Here is a 19,908-nt window from a genome sequence, read left to right on the forward strand (position 1 = left end):
ATTTCATGATATTTGTGTAATAAATTTGTTATCTGGCCATCACTTCTAGAATTCCATTTGATTCCTCTTTATAAAGCATTCTTTATGGGGCTACCTACATCTACATAAAAGTTCCATGCCAGCTCTGTTCAGCAGCACTGGTAACTGCTGATTAGACATGGACATCCCCTTTGCATTTGCATTGGTGTCTGAAATATATCAATAGGCATGTAGTGGGGGTTCCCTTGTCCGTCCTCATGGGAACAGAGTGCATGACTCTGGCCTGATGACTCAGTCACATGCTGCGTGTAAAGAACGTGACTTGATTTGCTGAAATTTCTGATTTTAAGGTAATTATTTCAGTTTTATTTATTTTGTATGTATGTATATGTGTGGGTGTGTATATGTGGTGGTCAGAGAGCAGTTTGGGGGAATTAATTTTCACTTTCCACCATATGGGTCCTCAGGACAGAAAAGTCATCAGGCTTAGGGGCAAGCACCTTTACCGGCTAAGCTAGCTCACTGGCCTTTAGGTTTGAATTTTCAGTCCGTCCATCCCCCTTCCTTTGCCTGACGCACACGTGCAGATTAGAGAAGAACCTTGGGTGTCATTCCTAGCCTTCTACCTTGTCTCACAAAATTCTCTTCTTGTCCATGCTTGTGGACACCATGCTAATTGGCCTATGATCTTCCACCATTTTCCTGACTCCACTTCCCCATGTAGGAACACTGGAGTCATGCATACATACTTTGATGCCTAGATTTTACTTCATTTTCAGGAATTGAACTCTGGTCCTCCAAGTTTCATGTCAAGTCTCTTACCCACTGAACCATCTTCAGAGCCCTTCTCATTCCTCAAAAGGCCTTGACTTTTGTTAATGTTTTGTATCAATAATTTTCTATGTAATTTGGTGTTGAGTTCCTTAAGAAACATTACCAAGTGTGTAATTGTTTATAAATGTTTGCTAATAATTCTTTTAGGGATTTCCTCCTACTGAGAAGAGTTCAACCTGAACTGTGAGTGTAAAGCAAGGCATAAATCTCACCTCCTGAACTTTTAAACTAACGTGCAGCAGAGCACTTTAGACAGACAGGGGCATGATGGGTATATGTTGTCCCTAAGAGAAATGCTCTGAAGTGATGAAAGCTGAGTCCATGAGCACAAAATCATTCTTCATTCAGAGCACAGAGTAGTCCTCACTCAGGAGCACAGTCCACGAGCATGGAGGAGTCCTCACTCAGGAGCACAGTCCACGAGCATGGAGGAGTCCTCACTCAGGAGCACAGTCCACGAGCATGGAGGAGTCCTCACTCAGGAACACAGTCCACGAGCATGGAGGAGTCCTCACTCAGGAGCACAGTCCACGAGCATGGAGGAGTCCTCACTCAGGAACACAGTCCACGAGCATGGAGGAGTCCTCACTCAGGAGCACAGTCACTTATTTTGTGGAGTACATAAGCTTATACTGTATGAGCTTTGTCAGTTTTTCCACCTAACCCTTTTTAATGTATTCATTTTTATTTTATGTATACAGTCATTTTTGTCTGCATGTATGCCTGTGTACTGCATGTATGCCTGGTTCTCACAGGGATATCAGATCCCCTGAGACTGGAGTTCCAGACCACAGTGTTGTGAACCACTGGAATCAAACTTGAGTCCTCTTTAAGAACAGCAAGTGCTCTTAACCCCTGTGCCCTCCAGTCCTCATATATATCTCGTTCTTCCATGAGTTAACAGGACATCTACTTTAGGTTATAATTAAATGCAATCTTCTCAACTTCTATGAAATTTTTCTAATCTATAGGAGGTGCATAGAAATTTTTAAATGTGTTTACTTTTTAAAATTCATTTCAATTTTGATGCTGATTTTCCAAATAAGTTACAATATTAGGTACAGCCATCAATTCCATAAGACTAAAGAAGATCCTTAAGAAATACTTGCTTAGCTTTCAACTCAACTGCTGATGTTGTTTCTGGCATCCCCACAGCATGTGATGACCATGGAAATGACAAGGCTTTCAATTACAGTGGGCCTTCATACAGGCCGCTAACAAGGACTTTGATGCTATTTTTTTTTTTTGACTTTTTATTTTTGCTTACTTACCCTCGTCTATCATTCTTTAATAAGGGAAAATGAAATTTACCTGTTAGGCCCATTATATAACCATTAAATCTAGAGTGATTTCAGGTAAGAGAATGTAAGAAGTCCAGAAACCCACAGTCCTCAAGTGACATGCAAGCTGTTTCCCTTCCCCACAGAACAATTTGGAAAAACATTTGTAGCAGTGAGTAAAGCGCTTGTGCAAGAGGGAAAGACCCAACTGATACACTTTGAGCAAGCTTCCTTTGAGTTACAGGAGGAAGGGAAGGACAAAATTCAGTACCTTCTCAGTCACTCTTTGTGACAACATAATCTATAGGGACTAGTATCCTTTTGCAGAAAGAGGAAATAATGGTTGAGATATGTAGGACTGGGTTTGTGTTTCAAGTTCTGTTATAGGATTTTCTCTCTCCAACACAGTGTTGGTGAAGGCAGGTGGTGAACAGGCCTGGACCTCCAGTTCTTTGGGAGCACGAGGCAGGAGGGTTACAAGATCAGCGCTTGCCTGGGCAAGACTGAGTTGAAGGCCAGCTTAAACAAGTTAATGAGATCCTGTTTGAAAACTTAAAGTAAGGACATAGAAAATGGCCTCAGGGTAGAGCTCAGTGGTAGAGTGTTGGCCCAGCATGTACAAGGCTGTAGGACGCCATCTCTAATACTACCAAAGCTGAGCTCAGAGCTCCATCAGAGCTCGTTCTGTGGTGTACATATTCTGAACCTGTGCTGTCAGACATGGCAGCAACTGACTGACCATTCTTGGCAGTTGAAGACTTGAAGGGCAGCCAGTGCTCTTCAGTGCTGTTTGCTTTTGGTTTGTTTTAATCTAAGTAGTCACGAGTAGCTTGCTTGCTCCTACTCATTTCTACATGCATCCTTGCTCAGACTAGTTTACTGTCCAACCATTCTGCCATACTTTCTCCCTTCCCTTACATGAATATTATTCAATGTATCTTTATCTTAGAAGTTTTCTTAAATGTATTGCACTAATATTCAATTTTACCTGGTTAAGAGTCAAGTCTAGATGAATGCCATGTGTGAGATCTGACTTTTCTTCCTTTAAAGGGAAACTGTTATGTCTTTAATAGAATCATTAAGATGTTATTCAGTACCTCTGTCATCCAAACACAGCTCTGGACCCTAGGAATGTTACACAATTCAAGGCAGACATGGATACACTGTCTTTAAAGAACTTACTCATCCGAGTGGAAAAACAGACAAGGAACAGGTAGAAAGGTAGGAAAGACATTAGACTCAACAAAACGGAAGGCCCACTGATAGGAACATGATGTCAGTTCAAGGAAGCATTCCAAAAGTAACGCCCTTGAGTGTCAGGTGATAAGTTAGCTCCCTCAGTGCTAGCGGAGGGATGAGCAGAGCCAGCTGTACGTGACACACTGAAGAGGAAGGCCACTTGAAGGGAGTGGTCTATAGAGTGGGGTAGGTAGAGCTGTGTGCGGAGGACTGGCATCTTACCATCGTATGATTGAGGCTTTATTACTATTCCTCAGTTAAGCAGCCCAACTTCAGAGAACTTTCTATCATCCGTAAAATGCAATGTCAGTTGACGTTTCTTTCAGGGACTGGGTGTTCTCTAGAATAGCTGGGGTTCCTTCTGCCTTTCTGAGCCCTTCTTCCTGAAACAACCTAAAATTGTTTTGATATGGTCGTCTCCATTTTCTTAAAATGCCCCAACGAAACAGCAAAGGGTGAATTTAGAAGATGGGCACCATAGAAAGTCTCCTCAGCCTTTTTTTTTTTAAACTTTGTTTTAATTGGTGATTAAAGAAAGTATCTGGTAGGCCTAGCCATGGTTTGGATAATAGCATAATCTGGGGATGAATAATTCAGAATCTCTCTGCTCAGATCTGAGTCAACAGCTGTATACCTGTGGATGAAGTGACAGGCTTAGTCACTTAACCTAATGGAGAATGTGCAGGTAAGGATGGCTCTCCCCAGCTTGGCCACTACTGACAGTGACAAGAGAGTTATCTGTTCTTATGCCACTGCCGCCGCCGCCGCCGCCCCCACCGCTGCCGCCACCACCACCACCCCCCGCAGGTTTAACTCTTGCTGATTACTGACCAACTTTGTAGTTTCTTTTTCATTTAAGTGATTTTTTTTAACTTCTAGATTATCTACAAAATAAAAAATCATGACATTATAATATTTGGAGGACTCACAGGCATAATTTTTAGAGTTCCACCAAATATGGTTGAAAATAGAGGACTGACCCTTTTAAATGGGTGTCAGTCAGCAGAGATCCTGTAATTTTCTATACTTTGATGTCGACTGTCCCATTTTTCTTCCCATATGTGCCAGTTTGAATGTTTTATTTAGAAGTATTGTTTAAAATCAAGAAAAAGAAAACAAGCAAACAAACAAAACCAACTTAGTGTGGCTTTAGTTCCTGATTTTGTGCAGCAAACATGAAGTTGGTCCGATGAACATTTCCAAGGCCAACCCTTAGGAAACAACATACTTTATTTTTAGTTATGACCTTTTGTAATTCAAGCCTTGAGCCTTGGATGCTGTTCACTTTCGATGCATCTCCAAATCCCCCTTTTTATGCATTTTAAACCAACACACACTTGCTCTGAATTAATGCGTGTGGATAGACGGAGATGTAATTTAAACACATCTGTTCAAATATGCATTTCAGATCAACGCGGTGCCGCTTCTTATAATATGATGGAGTTTTTGACGGGTATTATATCCCTAAAGTACACAGCAGATGGTATTTATTAGAGGATGAATGGAAATGAAGTTTAAGGATGTTGAGCTTTTTGTCTTAAGTCACTCGTTTTTTTAGTCATAAAACAATAACAGTCTGAAGTCCTATGTCGCTGTGATGAGCCTTTGTGTGAAATATGCAATCTGAGTTCAATGTCAGCCAAGTTGAGATGAAATGTATGCTTTTTCCTGAGTAGTCAATGTTACTGAGAAAAGCTAGATGGCAAAGATCTAGAAGAAGTAATAGCCTAATAATAGTCAGTAGCTACAACCAATACTTCATATTGTGTAATTTATGGACTTAAATGAATTGAATAACTTCACTAAATCTTCATTTACTTGGCAAATGTCAGCGAACAGCTTCAAATTTATAAAAATATTATATTTTAAGATTATTTCAGCATCTAAAATAAACATATTAATCTTCAATGCTACCTTCCACCCCCTCAAATAGAAATAGATGACACATTACATATCATTTGTGGGTCTGGAATTAATACACAGAAATTCATTGCCTGTCACATTTACCAGCTTCAATCACAAGCTGAATGTACATAACTGTTGTGTCAATAAATAAAGAAAAAAATGACATATTTATGCCACCTTCCCTGGATGCTTGCACTGCCTAACTCGGGCACAGCATTCTCTTCTGTGCCTCTGTGCTCATATCTGGGGATGAAACTCTATTGAGACTTCAAGTCATGGTATATCTCACCCAGAAACCAGGAAGATGACAGGGTCTCTAGAGCTATAGTGACCAGCTTTTAGCATTGGTTTTTCCTCTCCAGAATTTGTGACCGTTGATGTATCCAGTGCCAAGGGGCAGGCTGGATCCTGCTCAGGAAGCAGAGTCTACATAGGCAGACCTTTCTTCCATTTCATTCAGAGCTATGTCCTCCCATCTGCAGTCAGGAAACTAGACCAAGAGGACTTAGGAGCTGTTACTCACGTGCCCAGCACACAGACACATCGTTCTCTTGTTGGCTTAGACACAGTGCAAAGGGAAAGCAGTGGTTGTGAGGTAAGCTGTGGTTATGTTAGGTAGTCACAGGAAACATTTTAAAATATTTGACATAATATAATTGCTTTGCGGTGGGAGCACGTACTTGAATAAAAGATGTCAGTGGGTGTCCTCTAGCCTGGAATCTCATGCTGTTGTATTTATTGGACATATGCACACCGTCAGCGGGTTTACATTTTCAAAGCAGTCCTGGAAACAGAAGGCTTGCATTTAAAAAGCTTCAAGTTTAAAATCATGTTACGCTTTTAAAGTGAATTTCCAATTGAATAATGTATAGTTTTAATATCAATTTCCTTTTTAGCTTACTTGTTGTCATTGTTACTGTGAAAAATGTATTTTCACATCTTTCTCAATATACACAACACACAGTATTTGGTCATCTCATTTGATATTAGATGATCTAACAGATTTTTTTGGTAGAGGTTTTCTGTTTTAATGAATATGGACTTAATGTTTAGTGTATCCCAAGGCTACCGTGTATGGATAGTCGTCTGTAGTTGCCAAACTTCATTATTGCAGTCAGAGTACAAAAATATCTCCATTATTGAAGTTGCTTTTTAGGATTGCATGACAGCGTGTAGTTTTAGCTGTTTGTTTTTGTTTTGGGGATTTTGTTTTGTTAGTTGTTTTGTTTATTTGTTTGTTTCAAATCTTTTAAAGTGCTGGAGACCAAATCCAGAGAATTTTGCATGTTAGACAAGCTCTCTAGCACCAAACCATATCCTCAGCCCAAAGGCCTTAATTTTTAAGGACATGGCCTAAAATTAGAGGAATTTTTAAATTTTTATTTATTTATTTGTGCACAAATGCATGTGTGTGCATGTTTGTGCATGCATGTGCATATGCACAGTGTCATGTGTGAAGGTCAGAGGACAACTTCGGGAGTCAGTACTTTCCTTCTCCTGCAAGGGTCCTGGGGATTAAACTCAGGTCAGCGGGTTTGCTGGTAAGCACTGTGACCTGCTGCGCTCTCTTTGCAGACTTGGTGGAGTTCGACATGTGCTCTGAGTCTGGGGCGATGGCCTAGAATGTCACACACTTTCCGATGAAGTCCTGCCTTGTTTCTGCCATGCTATTACCTTCTTCTCTCTATTTAAACGGGAATCTGGTATCAGAGGTCTCAGTCTTAATCTACTCCATGTCTGCTGCGGCCTCCTTCCCATCATCTCTAATAAGTTCAATGAATTGAGTCCGTTTGTCTGTCATCTAGCATCACGCTCCTGTGTGTCACCTCCAAACACGCGTTACACATTCATAGTACATTGCAGGCCAGGGAAGGAAACTTGATGTGCCTGGTCCCCGGCCTCACCGCTCTACATCTCATCTCTTCCATGACTGTCACTTCTCTTATGGCTCTGGACTCTCTAATAGTTGTGCGGATCCCTCGTTCTGGCTGGTTTCCCCTGCCACTGTCGTTGCTGAGGTCATCACTGTCTGTTCCCTCATCATGTTCTTCTATGGAGTACAGAAGCCCCGGCACACTGGGAAGGCACCACGCCCCACGAAGCCTTGGTTGATGCTTCTGCAGACATCTTCATGCTGGTCCTGACTCTGTAGCTGAGGTGCCTGCTCACCCATTGCTTTGCCCTACATCCCATCATGCTTGCTGCTTTGGACATAACTGCACATGCTCTTCTGTCCCTCCACTTGAGCCTGTGTTCCGTTTTCCTCTCTACCTGTGCTAACAGGTGCACAGCCACCTGTGTCTTTTGAACATGTGGAATGTGGCAAGTTGAATTGTTCTGTAAATAAATAAATGTGAAAATTCTGTCTTAGTACTGAGAAAAAGTGAATGTGATATACTTCATTAGATTTTATACTGACAGCTAATCGAAATGACAATTTCTGCTTGGTAAAAGGTCACCAGTAACAAATTTTAGATACTGACACACCTCTTGTTTTTGTTTCTTTTATTGCCACTTAAAATCAGATGCCTTTTTTACATTGTATAGTGACTGGATATGCTGGACTCCCCACCCCTCCCAACCCCCCAGTCCTTCCTGCCTCATCCTGTCCATCTCCTGGTTAAGCCTGTGCTCACGCATCACCTTCATGAAGGCTTCCTGTCCATCTCTCATATCTGTGTTTTGTCTTTGAGGATTTGTTTTATAGTGCTCATTATACAAATGCATTCATTACTCTGGAGTTCTGTTGCTTGACCAGGAGATACTAAGGTATCACATGAAGAGCTTAGGCTTTTAAACAAAACTGAAAGGACCAAGATCACAGCTCTTACCTTTACTTAGTGTCTAACCTTGGAGAAGCCAAATGATCTCTTCTGAGTATCCACATAATACATTTGCATTGTACAGAGAATTTAGAATATTGTCATATTCTGTGTAAGTATTGGAGGATCGAATGCACTAGTCTCAGTGCATGCCCTGTGTGTTAGCCTTGAATACTGTCATTGCTAAAGCTGTAGCCATCTCAACTGCTGTTGGTGAGCACCTGGCATCGGGTTTCTCCCGGAAGCTGTAGCATCGGGCTCAGCACATGGTTCAGTGTTAGGGCATAAATATCCTCCTCCTTTGATATTGATTAAATCAATTATCAGTTCAATTGCCAGTATTGACTAAGGCTGCTTTACCTAGGGATGTTATCAGAGCCTAGTTAGCTCTTCTGCCCACACTTCCAGAAGCTGACCTTGGAGTAGAGGACCTACATGACGCTACTGTCCCTCCTAACCCCACATATGTGACTGCTTCATCCCATTATTTCCAGGCTCCTACGTGAAACCTCTTTGAGTCACTTAGGGAGATGTGTCTTCACTCTTGGGCTGGCAAAGATTATTTTATTCTTCTCTCTTCTAGTGACAGTTTGTGCCACGGCAGTTTGCTGTCATTTATATGTGATTTTCTGTTTTATTCAGCTTATTTATGTGATCATCTTATGAAAGTGTCATCAGGCATTAAGGGCAGCTTTTCTAGAATACTAGATGGGACAGGTGACCTTGTCCTTGAGAACAGATGGTATAGTCTGTGAAGCAAACCAGGTACTATTTAAGATGATGATGATGATGATGATTATCTATCTATCTATCTATCTATCTATCTATCTATCTATCTATCCATCCATGTGTATATGTGTGCGCGCACGTGTGTGTGTGTGTGTGTGTGTGTGTGTGTGTGTGTGTGTGTGTGTGTGTAATCAGAAATCATTAGCGCTTGCTGTAAGTGCGCTGCACCTAAATGGAGGTGCAGTGGAGATCCTCGCAATGACACACTTGCGGTTGGTTGGAGCACATCCCACTGGGAGGTGGCTGACCACCAGTCTCTGCAGCTTGCCCTGTCCCTTTGCTTTATTCTGTGTCACTGTCTAAGGCTCATAGCTGCATGTGCTCTGTGCCTCCGTGTTCTACCTTCTCCCCTGCTCTGAACTGGGACTGCTGCTCACACCACCCTTCCCTTTGCTCCTGGTGGAAGATGCTGTGCAGCTCCCTTATCCCTGGCTTCTGCTTCCTTGCTCCTCCTTGTAGGGATTCCAGTGCCCTTAGACTGAACCCAGTCTTATTGAAGTTAGAGCGTCCTCCTGGTACACCTTTCCATTCTGAAACCCAGCTGGCAGTATGGCACATTTGTACACTTGCGGGGCACATCGCTACACATCAGCACTTCCCACATAGAAATTTACTTCAATAATTTTCACAAGATTATTATACTGTAATTTATCTTAGCCCTTATGGTTAATAAAAGTATTAGGTATTATTCAACATAATTCACAAGGATTCAGTCAGGTGGTTGAGAAAAGACTTACAACTTCTCACTTTTCTTTGCCTGTCAGTCACTTTTTTGGTGTATGTCTGTTGGGGGGGCGTTCATATACACGTGAGGCCAGAGGTCACCATTAGGTGGCTTTCCCTTATAGTTTCGAGACAGAGTTTCTATCTGAATCTGGAACTTACCAATTGGATGGACTGCCTGGCTATCAAAGCCAAGGTACCTGCTTACCTCTCTCTCCCTGGCACTGGAATTCCTAATCCATCACCACAACCAGTGCTGCAAATTCACACTCAGATCCTGCAGTTTGTATAGCAACAAGACTAAGGCATCTTCCTGCCTTCTTTCACCTGTTTATATCTCAGAAGGTTGTTTTTATGATCCCCCTGTTTAACATAATAACTATAACTAGGTAAACTATACAGTGCCAGAAGCTGAAGATCCACAATTCAGGCACCTGTAGTTTCAGTCACAAAGTTCTTTGATTTGTGTGTGAGGCTACAAAGTGCAAGGCAGGGTATCCCAAGCTGTAGAAGTTCCCACAAGATTCTTAAGTTCTTTTATTAACAGTGATGTCATTGGTGCTATTGCCTAGACCATGGGGCATTTTGGACATGATGTCAGGTGTATAAGACTGCTTCTCTAGCAGCTACAATGTCTGGACCCTGTGGGGGTTCTGTGGGGCTGTGTAGCCTCTCCACAGAAGGACCATATATGGCTATAGAAGTTGAACATTCCTCTCAGTAAAAGGCCAGCCCGACATGGCTGGGGCCAGAACAGATTAGAATTTCCAAGGTAAAGTTCAGGCCAAGTGAATGCCACAAGAGACAGGCTCAGTATGTAAACCATCACCTCCATGTGAGCTTCACCTAGGACAGGCTGCTGGTCCCTGGCTGTCTCTGTGCCCTCTCGGAGGGTCAGAGGGAGCCTGTGGAGAGGTTCTGTCAGTGAGGAGAAAATATTACAGTGATAGATTTGTTCCTTTCAGGTGACAAAAGGGGGCTCCTGTGACCTGGAGTCAGTATGTAGAGTCCTCTGCATATACCTGAACACATGTCTTTGTTTCCAGGACTCTCTGTTGCACCCTCTACCCCCAAATTTTGATGAAAATTTGTACATAATATCACGATGCACATGTATACAATAGCATGAGCGTTGGCCCAGCCTTGCCCTGGCAATCATTTCTAGAGGTAGCAATTGAGAATGCGAGGGCTCTAAGTTAACCATGCATTTTTAACCAAAGTGCTCACTTGAGACAGGATGCCGTCATCACCCACAATGCAGTAAAGTGTACATTTTCCCCCAAGACGCAGATCAGTTACAGAGCCCTGTGAATCGCCACTTCCCTTCCCTGCCATGGCTACGTTCTGACTAAAATACTGAGACTGGTTTCAGTCAACACAGGAACTAACCATTGTAGACAAGTCTGGCACTGTATTGAATCTACTGATTCATCTCCTTGTCTAACCCAACTTTCCTGAGTGTCCATGGATCCAAAAAGCACCACATGCCTAGTAACCTTGTGAGACTGATGCCTAGTTTAAGACCATAGGCTACTCATGGCCCATTAGGAGAGAGAACCAGTGATCACCCTATAGCTGTGATTTTTATATGTGTTTGTGTGTGTGTGTGCGCGTGTGTGTGTGTGTGTGTAGGTGTGTGTAGATAGATAGATAGATAGATAGATAGATAGATAGATAGATAGATAGATAGATATGAAAATGTTCCCAGAATGGTAGGTCACAGAGAAGAATCTGAGTAGGAGATAGGATTGAACTGTGAGTTTGCTCACACATGAACTTGTGGAGAGCATTTTCTTCATCTCCTCAACAGTGTCCCTCAAAGCAAACATCAGGGAGTTCCTGGCCTGATGGAATCAAATCCCATCATATGGTAACTGCCTGTAGTTCTGTAGACCCTGTGGTCTGTGTTGAAGCTGTCATGATCTCAGCTCAACTCCTGCAGAGTAAGCTGCTGTAAACAACATGTAGGTGGATGAGTATTCTAGGACTCAGTAAAACTTTTATTGATAAAGCAAGCAACGAGAAGATTTGGCACTGGGGCCAGCCCCGAGCTGATGAGGATGACGTCAGTAAAGGCAGAAGTAAAAGCAGTTCACCTGTTTAGGAATGAAATAATTGCAAAACTGCTTTGATTTCTCTGTTGTGCAGGTATATATTGTCTGCCTGTTTCCTCCCTCCTTCCCTCCCTCCCTCCACCTTTTTTCTTTCTTTCTTTCTTTACACTCATGTAGCTAAGCGTGGCCTTGGTACGCCCACCTTCGCCTACCCCTCGTGGGGGCTGGTACACCACCGTTTACACGACCACGCCCAGTTTATGTGGTGCTGATTTGAACCCAGGGCCTCTTACATGCTGCTCACTGAGTCTACAACCGCTGACCTCAGGGTACCAATTTTTATTAACAACATATCCATGAAGAAGATTAATTAGCCTGGTTTGTTGTTGGTATTAGACTGTATATTATAAATATTATGTTATGACCATATAAGTTTATAAATTCTCCTCAAGATTTAGTGTTTATCATACTTCTGACAGTGCTTCCCTTTAGAGAATCCTGTGATCCAGGGTTGAGTTTCTAAAATTTCAATAAGTGTTTTTTTTTCTCGTAGTCTAATTTTAAAAGGTTTAAGAACTTGCCCAACTTTGTAGTTTGTACCCCGTCCTGATATTCATTTAATTGGTTCTGCTAATGTGAATGCCCTTTCAAATATGAAAAAATAAAGCAAGAGGGAAAAGTTGATTATTTCTGTAATTGGATTTTCTCTTGAATAAAATGATTTCACCTACTTTATCTTTCTGACTTAAGGGATGGGAGTGGGGGCTAGCTTTCCCCCCCCATTGTAGTTAGCAGCCCACAGACGAAGGTATAGTGACTTCCAGGGTATCAGAATGGCAGAGTGGTTTGGGCTGTAATTAATTAGCGATGCTGAACGTACTCAGCCATGCTTTCCTTTGCAAATCTCAATTTCTACTGTGTGCAAAATAATTCCATCCAGGAAGAATTCTAATTACTTTAGTAATTATCGTCTTATCTCTAAATGGAATTCAGACATTCGCTGCAGTTTATGAATGTTAGGACTGTTTCATTTCCTTTTCACCTTGAATAACAGAAAAATACACATCACCAAATCCGGCTTCATTGAACCTTATAATTCATGTTACCATAGAAACAGAAAAACTCATATAAGAATCATGTTAACAGTACCATAGATAGTAAATACCTTCACTCCAGCCCTCAGTGTCATAAAATGATTTTAATAACAGATGTGTGAGAATCCTGTGAAATTTAATATGGCTCCTTTTAAATATTATAACAGTATTATTCAGTATGCTTACTTTTAATTTTTAAAGCAATATCTGTGGTCTTATGTAAGGCTTTGTGCTTATTCCAAAATATTTGCAGTGCAGTGCAAGATCAGTGTCACAGGATAAAAATCTCACTTAGCATGGTGTTTATTTAATTTTTAGTTAACAGTCATGTTTCATTTTGCATTTTTTTCTTGAAGCAAAACAACATCTTTTAGGTTCGTACCGGGTTTGGAACTGTAATAAATGCCATTAAATTCTTCAGTGTCATCAGCTAAGGTTGTCCCCGTGCTCCCCCACCTCCACCCGATCCTGTCTGTTTTATAACCATTCCTCTTTCTGGGTTGCAAAAACAATTTTCATGTGTACTTCCCATTTCAGCATGGATATTAAGGCCATTTGTTTTATAGTTGTAAATTCTGGTCTCCCCACTTAGCTAGAAGCTCCAGAATGCCCTCAGTGATTTGCATCTTTCTCTTGCCTATGTCACATAGATTACTTTTTTACTTAATAACAAAATTATGTTAAATCTATACTAAATGACTTAAGATTTTTCTAGTTCATTGAGAGTTTTACTACTTTCAGTAAAGATTAAAAGCCTGCATCTATAAATGTTCTTAATCTGTTTAATAAATAATCAAGTAATATGTATATTAAAGAATTATTTCAAAATAAATATTTTAATTTTGTTCATTTTTATATTCATTACATCTGGCACTAGGCTCTGGAAGAACATTTTCATACATGTATGTGTCTTACAACAAGCTTATCTCCCTCATACTGAAACTAAGACTTTTAAAGACACAATACCTGTGGTCCTTGTGTATCTGCACTCACTGATGTCGGTCTTGGCCATGCAAATTATTTTTGCAAAACCAATAATTAAGAACTAATTGGTAAAAAGTTCCCCAAAAAGAGGATTAATAGTTCCTATCACATCAACGTCACATTTCGCCTCATGTTTGAAGCATCTTTCATGTTGAAATGTTGAAAACATCTTCACACACATATGTTTAAACTGCTCTTTAAGTCTTATACATTTTTATAGATATTTCTTTTTGGAAAAGCTTCTGTTTGCTGATTTATGGAACTGTGTGCTTGCACTTGGCACAGGGCCTGAGTCTGTAGCCCAGGCTAGCCTCTAAGAATGTAACTGTGCTCTTGCTTGTTGAATTGTTTTCAAGCAAGAGGGCTTTAGTGCCTTTCTTTTTCGTGATTAAATGTTATCTGATCCTGAAAAACTATGACTCCACAGATAGTCTCATTAAGTATCAAGATCTGATCCTTACATATTTGATAGTCTGGTCTGGAGTGATTGTGCTAGGAAAAAAATTCATGTTCATATCTAGGAAACTAGTTGGATAGGTGGGTAGACAGTCACATGCCTACGTGCATAGATTCTAAACCATGAATGCTGCCATTGGAGAGAGCCTTGGATGGATAGACAGACTGTCCGAAGGATAACTATCTGTTTGAACAGATTTTCCAAAATCAAAACTTTTGTCAGCAATGCTATTTTGCCTTTTCTGTCTTTTAAAAGAAGATTTACTCTTTTTACATATCTGGGTGTGTGTGTGTGTGTGTGTGTGTGTGTGTGTGTGTGTGTGTGTGTGTGAATACAGACACAGAAGAGGGAGTCATCCCTGGCAGGAAGGTAGCGATGGCTGTGCCATACTGCCAGTGCTAGGAACCCAGTCTGAGTCCTGTGCTAATGCAATATGTGCCCTGAACCGCTGAGCCATCTCTCCACCCCTCAGCTGGTTACTTTAAGTCAACTTTGACTTAGTTAAGGTTGTTTTTTGTTTTCATAAAAAAACAAGCCTGTTTTTGTTCGTGCAATCAGTGTGAACACTCAGAGACTGTGTCATGCTGATGAAATCCCTTCACTATGACATTTTAAGGCTCTTGTCACTACAGCCAGAATGTTGTTCAGATCTAGTGGTTTAAATTTTCTTAAGATTTACTCATAAAGCAACTTACCAAATTTCCAAGATTTACTCATAAAGCAACTTACCAAATTTCCATGTTTTCCAATTTTAGTTAATTTAACTTTTGATAAAGGAAAGTGAAACTGCTTGTGTTAGGTAGGTCTCCTTGAATGGCCTTTATATTCTGATTCGCTTAGTCTTTAGTTTCCTAAAACTTACCCGGGGCACAATCAGAACCATAAACAGAAACAGCCTGTGAAAGTGGTAGAATGGAGATTTGGTGCAAGTGTGGTCCATGCCTTCGTCTCTTATGGAGACTAGAGAAGGGGTGTCACTTAAGAACCTACTGTATTCCAGCTGCCATTCGTAATGCCTTACCCTCAGTGCTATCCAGGAAGGGTTGGGGTGTGATCCCATCATGTGAAAGACGTGTCTAAAGCAGGGATGTTTCGAATGACTTTTGGTAGCGAGGCTGTAATGAAGGGCCTAAGTTATGATTTCTTTCCTCTGACACTGTTGCTACTGTTTCTCTCTGAGCCGTCTGTATAGAGGAATAATCAATCACATTCGTTCCTGGAAGAATAATGATAATAGTAAAGGCAACAATAAGGTCTTAGAAAGAATAAATGTAGCCCGGAGCCATTTAGTTTTAAATTGCCTCTCTGTTCAGTGTGAGTAGTGGAAAGGGCACTGAGAGGGTTGGAAGATTCAGGTTTAAATCCTGATTGTACCAGCAATAACCTGATGACCTTCAACAAATCTCTTAACCTCTAGACAGAGTATAGATATCTTTGCTCTAAAATACTACTGCAAAAATACAAGCAGGTTTTAACATCGCAGTAAATTAATGTAGAAAAACTATTATTAATAATAAATTCTGTTCCCAGTGAACTTATGATCTCCTAGTGCTTCTAGCAGTCATGCAATGAACACATGTGGATACAGGTCAGAGGGAAGACAGCCTTCAGTAGTGATTAAAACCTGCAGACCAGGGCCCTCATTTGATATGCCCTAATTGTGTAGTTGTGTGTAATTCCCTCCCTGAATCTTACTCCACTAAGGATATTTCCCCCATTTGTCATAGAGGCTTGCAAGAAATTGTCTTAAGCAGAATATAAATTTTAGCACACTGCCCGGCACCCAGTGTTTCTAGCTCTCTGACAAGATTGCATTAGAGGTGGGTAACATGCACAGGCCTTGTTCATCAGGTGCCGTTCTGAGCACCCTATCCACGTGAGTAAACTTATCAGTGGATCCTTCTACTAGGAGCAAAGCAAAAGCATCAGAGGCCAAGTAACCCAGCCTGGGCTGCAGCAGTAGTTCACATTCTTAGCAATAAGCCACCTGCTAGCAAATGAAAATCCAGAGATTAGCTCAAGTGTGCATTTTAAGTAGTATTTCAAATGTTCAGAGCCAGGTTGCTGATAAGTACTCACAACCCCAGCACTTGAAAAGAAAGAGAAGATGGTGGGCGGAATTTGAGGGTAGGTTTTTAGCTTAAATGACTATTTTTAAGGCTAGCCTAGATTATATAAAACTCTTCTTAGGAAATCAGAATGTGGAGTTTATATGTGTATTATTTTTATTCAAGGCAAAACCTTGTCTGATGTTGTTCTTTGTACTGCCAAACTAGTTTATGTGGTGCCAGAGATCAAACCCAGGGCATGCATGCTAGGTAAGCATTCCATCAACCGAGCTACCTCCCCAACCTCTTAAGCCCCAACATAGCACTAGCAGATACAATGTAGTCATTACAAGTTCCTCGTAGACTTCGTAAATGAAGGTAGCTGTTCCTGACATGTCAGATGTGCAATTAGGATTCCCCTTACTCTGTTCCCAAGTTATTTAGCAAACCTGCTTTGGCAGTAAGCAGAAGAGAGAAAACGATGACTCAAAAGTTTTCTCTTATCACAGCTCTTCAAATATTTTTATTTCATCCTCTTAGAATTACTTCCTAAAACTACTAGGAAAACATAAATATTAAAAGGTTTTACAATTCAAGAACATACTAGTTTGTATTATATATCTTGTACTCACAACTTCTATAAATTGGTGAGGATGAAATTTTTTTAAAAAATTGGAATTTTGAAAATTTAGTGCATCAAAGGCAGTGTTTGCCCAGGGTTAGCATTTAAATATTTGTAATAATATTCTGTTTTACACCCTCATCATTCCCTCTTACTTAAATCACCAGATACAAAATTAGAATTTGCTTCACTTCAAACTTCTTTGATTTTTGCATACTGAGAATTATTTACTAGGCAAATTAACAATGTAAATGAGATTTTAGTTGGCTCACCTAAAGGATCAAATCATTTTCAAGAATATAAGTGGCAACATTTGCATATTTTAAGTTAATGTATAGATGAGCCTTGTCTGATAGTAAGATACAGACACCACATTTGTGATATAAAGAATCAACTTATACTCTTACATACGTTGAGACAATTAAACAGCTCCTAGCTCTCAATACTGAAGTGCCATCAAGTCATAGCAGTCTGTCTTCAGTGTTACCAGTCCACTCTTTGAGTTGATTGTCTAGTTACATTCACATTTGAATCTTTTAACATTTATAGGGGCTCCTTTAAATGTTGGTCATAACCTTACCACCACCACCACCACCAAGAAAGCCAAAGTAAGCAGGTGTTGGCCAGTGCTGAGCACAGCTGATGGATGGGGGTGGGGGGTAATCAGAACGGGACTTTCCTTCGGGAATACCCGACAGCTATTGCCACATTGATTCTGATTCAGAAATTAGGACAATGACCAATTGTCTTGTCTCTTGCCATGTTTCACAGGCAGTTTCTAAGATATTTTTAATTTCCTGAGAGAAATGGACTCTGTCATCTGTTATTTTTCGCCTCTATTTTTAGCTGTAGATTTCTTTTGATCGTGAGTAGTTAGAAGGCAAGTGTAAAACTAGTTAATTGAAAATTATTTACACACTTCTTTCTGTTCATATGCTTGGCCTAGGAATAAAACGTTTTTATCTGCATCTTGCTATGGAAGTGTATCTTTCTATGTTTTTTCAAGTGTGATTTTGATTGCTTTTGTAGAAGGAAGAAATGGACTTATATCACATTAGACCATTTCTTTTGTTCTGTGTGTGAATTGTCCCTCGTGTTTATCATTATACAGAAACATCCTTAGAATTCCTTTACACGTTATAATCAATCGAAAAGAATGACTATATGAAGTGAAGTAGAAATGGGAAGAGAGTATTTTCTACAATAAATGTGTCATGTTTCCTTCAAATACACATATAAAGTGCTGTGCAAAGGGGGTTGGGAAAGCTTCTGTTTTCGAGAAATTGTTAGGAGTTCCACAGCCTGAGCCTTCTTTTCTCTTATTACATCCAACTACCGTGCTCATTCACAAACAACAATGTATGATAGGAAAATAGGTGTAGTATGATGGGAACTCTACTCCCTAATGTTGATGGAGTCATTCATTATTTTGCAGTATTGTTAGTGTTCTCTTACCATTACACTGTTAAAATATAGGAGAACTGTGTAGCCAACCTGATAGAAACTGGACGGCCTTAGAGAAAATGGTACCAGAGCCAGCCTTCCAGCGGACTAAAAGCAAGGGCGGTCTGCTCTCTAGTCACTCTGTGATGAAAGGCTGCAGGCGTTGGAGGACTGGAGGATTGCTCAGCAGTTAGGAACACTGGCTGCTCTTGCAGAACACTTGGGTTTAATTCCTAGACTGTCTCTAACTTCAGTTCCAGGGTTTCTGATGCTTCTGACCTCTATGGGCACCAGGGATGTGGTACACAGACATACATGAACGAAAAATTGCTCATGCACATAAAACAAACTAAAATGTCTTTAAAAAATAGTTGCAGTGCTTCGTTCTTATATACCAAAAGGACATCAAAAATGACTGTTTCTTGATGAAATTCTCAGACTAGAGTAATAGAGACAAAAGCCATGAGCAGAAAAGGTGAGACGGATTCTATCACCATCAAGGAAGAAAAGGTCTTGTGTCCCTAAAACTGGAACCAAGGTGTCCTGTACAGGAAAACTGAGGATGGAGAAAGAGCTCTGAGAAATTGAAACATAGCAAATTACTGCCTTTTTATAAAAAAAGAAAATAAAGACTGGAAAACATGTCAAGTAAGTTTTCTGGAAGATAGAACAAATAAACACATAGAAAATGAGACAGAGAAAGCCAAAGATTAAGTTGGTAGTTTCAACATTCAAAAGAAGAGTCCCTAAGAGAAAGTGATATATATATATATATATATATGCATGTATATGACATTTCTTAGAGAAATTACTAAGGAAATATTAAAAGACAATTCCCTAGAGAAATAATTAAAGGCATAATATGAGAGAATTAGATTTCTGGATTGAAAGACTGTTAGTCTATAGATTCTGCCTTGTATAAAGATTTTTAAAATATAATAAGCTAAATAGCATGAAATTTAAAATGATCAAAAATAATCTTACACCCCCAAAAAGACAGAGATAACACACATGTAGAGGAATATGTATGGTTGGAGTGTGGGTCAGTCCTAGAGCCCTTGGCCTGGCTGGCAGAGGCCCTCGTTTACTATCCAGCACTGGAAGGAAGAGTGTGAGCATGCGCAGGAGCGGATCCCATGCCTTCAGCGTCTGTCAGTTTGTAAAAGGAATAATGCAGAATTCTGGTGGATAATCCTTTTTAACTGGGAGCACTGTATACCACTGCACTGCCAATCAGCTGCGTGTTCAGACATCTGGAGACCTAACCACAGTGTCACCTAATACTGAGAACACACTTCAAAGTGAAGGAAATCGTCAAGAATTAGCAAGACCTAGGGCTCAAAAAACAAAACTGAGGAAAGAGAGAGGGAGGGACCGCAGTCAAGGGTAATAACCACCAGTCCATTGTGAGAGCAGTGCATTCTCTAAGAGAGTAGCTGCACCCTTTCAGAAACAAGAGACATGATTGTGGAACAATCTAATGTATCGAGCCTTTAGAAAATTTGATTTTCTTTTCCCTGACCCATGCTAGGCATTGAACCTAGGACACTGCATATGATTGACAATCAGCAGCTCCTTCTGCTGCTGAATTTTGGTAGGTCTGATGGAGCCTTGAGAAGATAGAAGCTTAGGAAC

The 19,908-nt window shown here is 40.5% G+C and overlaps 1 protein-coding gene across 6 annotated transcripts in view; it reads left to right on the forward strand.

Moving 5' to 3' along the window:
• The window catches only part of Cdkal1 (CDK5 regulatory subunit associated protein 1-like 1), a 552,607-nt gene that overhangs the window by 373,714 nt on the left and 158,985 nt on the right, over positions 1-19,908 (forward strand).

This window comes from Rattus norvegicus, chromosome 17 (assembly GCF_036323735.1).
Source record: "Rattus norvegicus strain BN/NHsdMcwi chromosome 17, GRCr8, whole genome shotgun sequence".
Taxonomy (NCBI): Eukaryota; Metazoa; Chordata; class Mammalia; order Rodentia; family Muridae; genus Rattus; species Rattus norvegicus.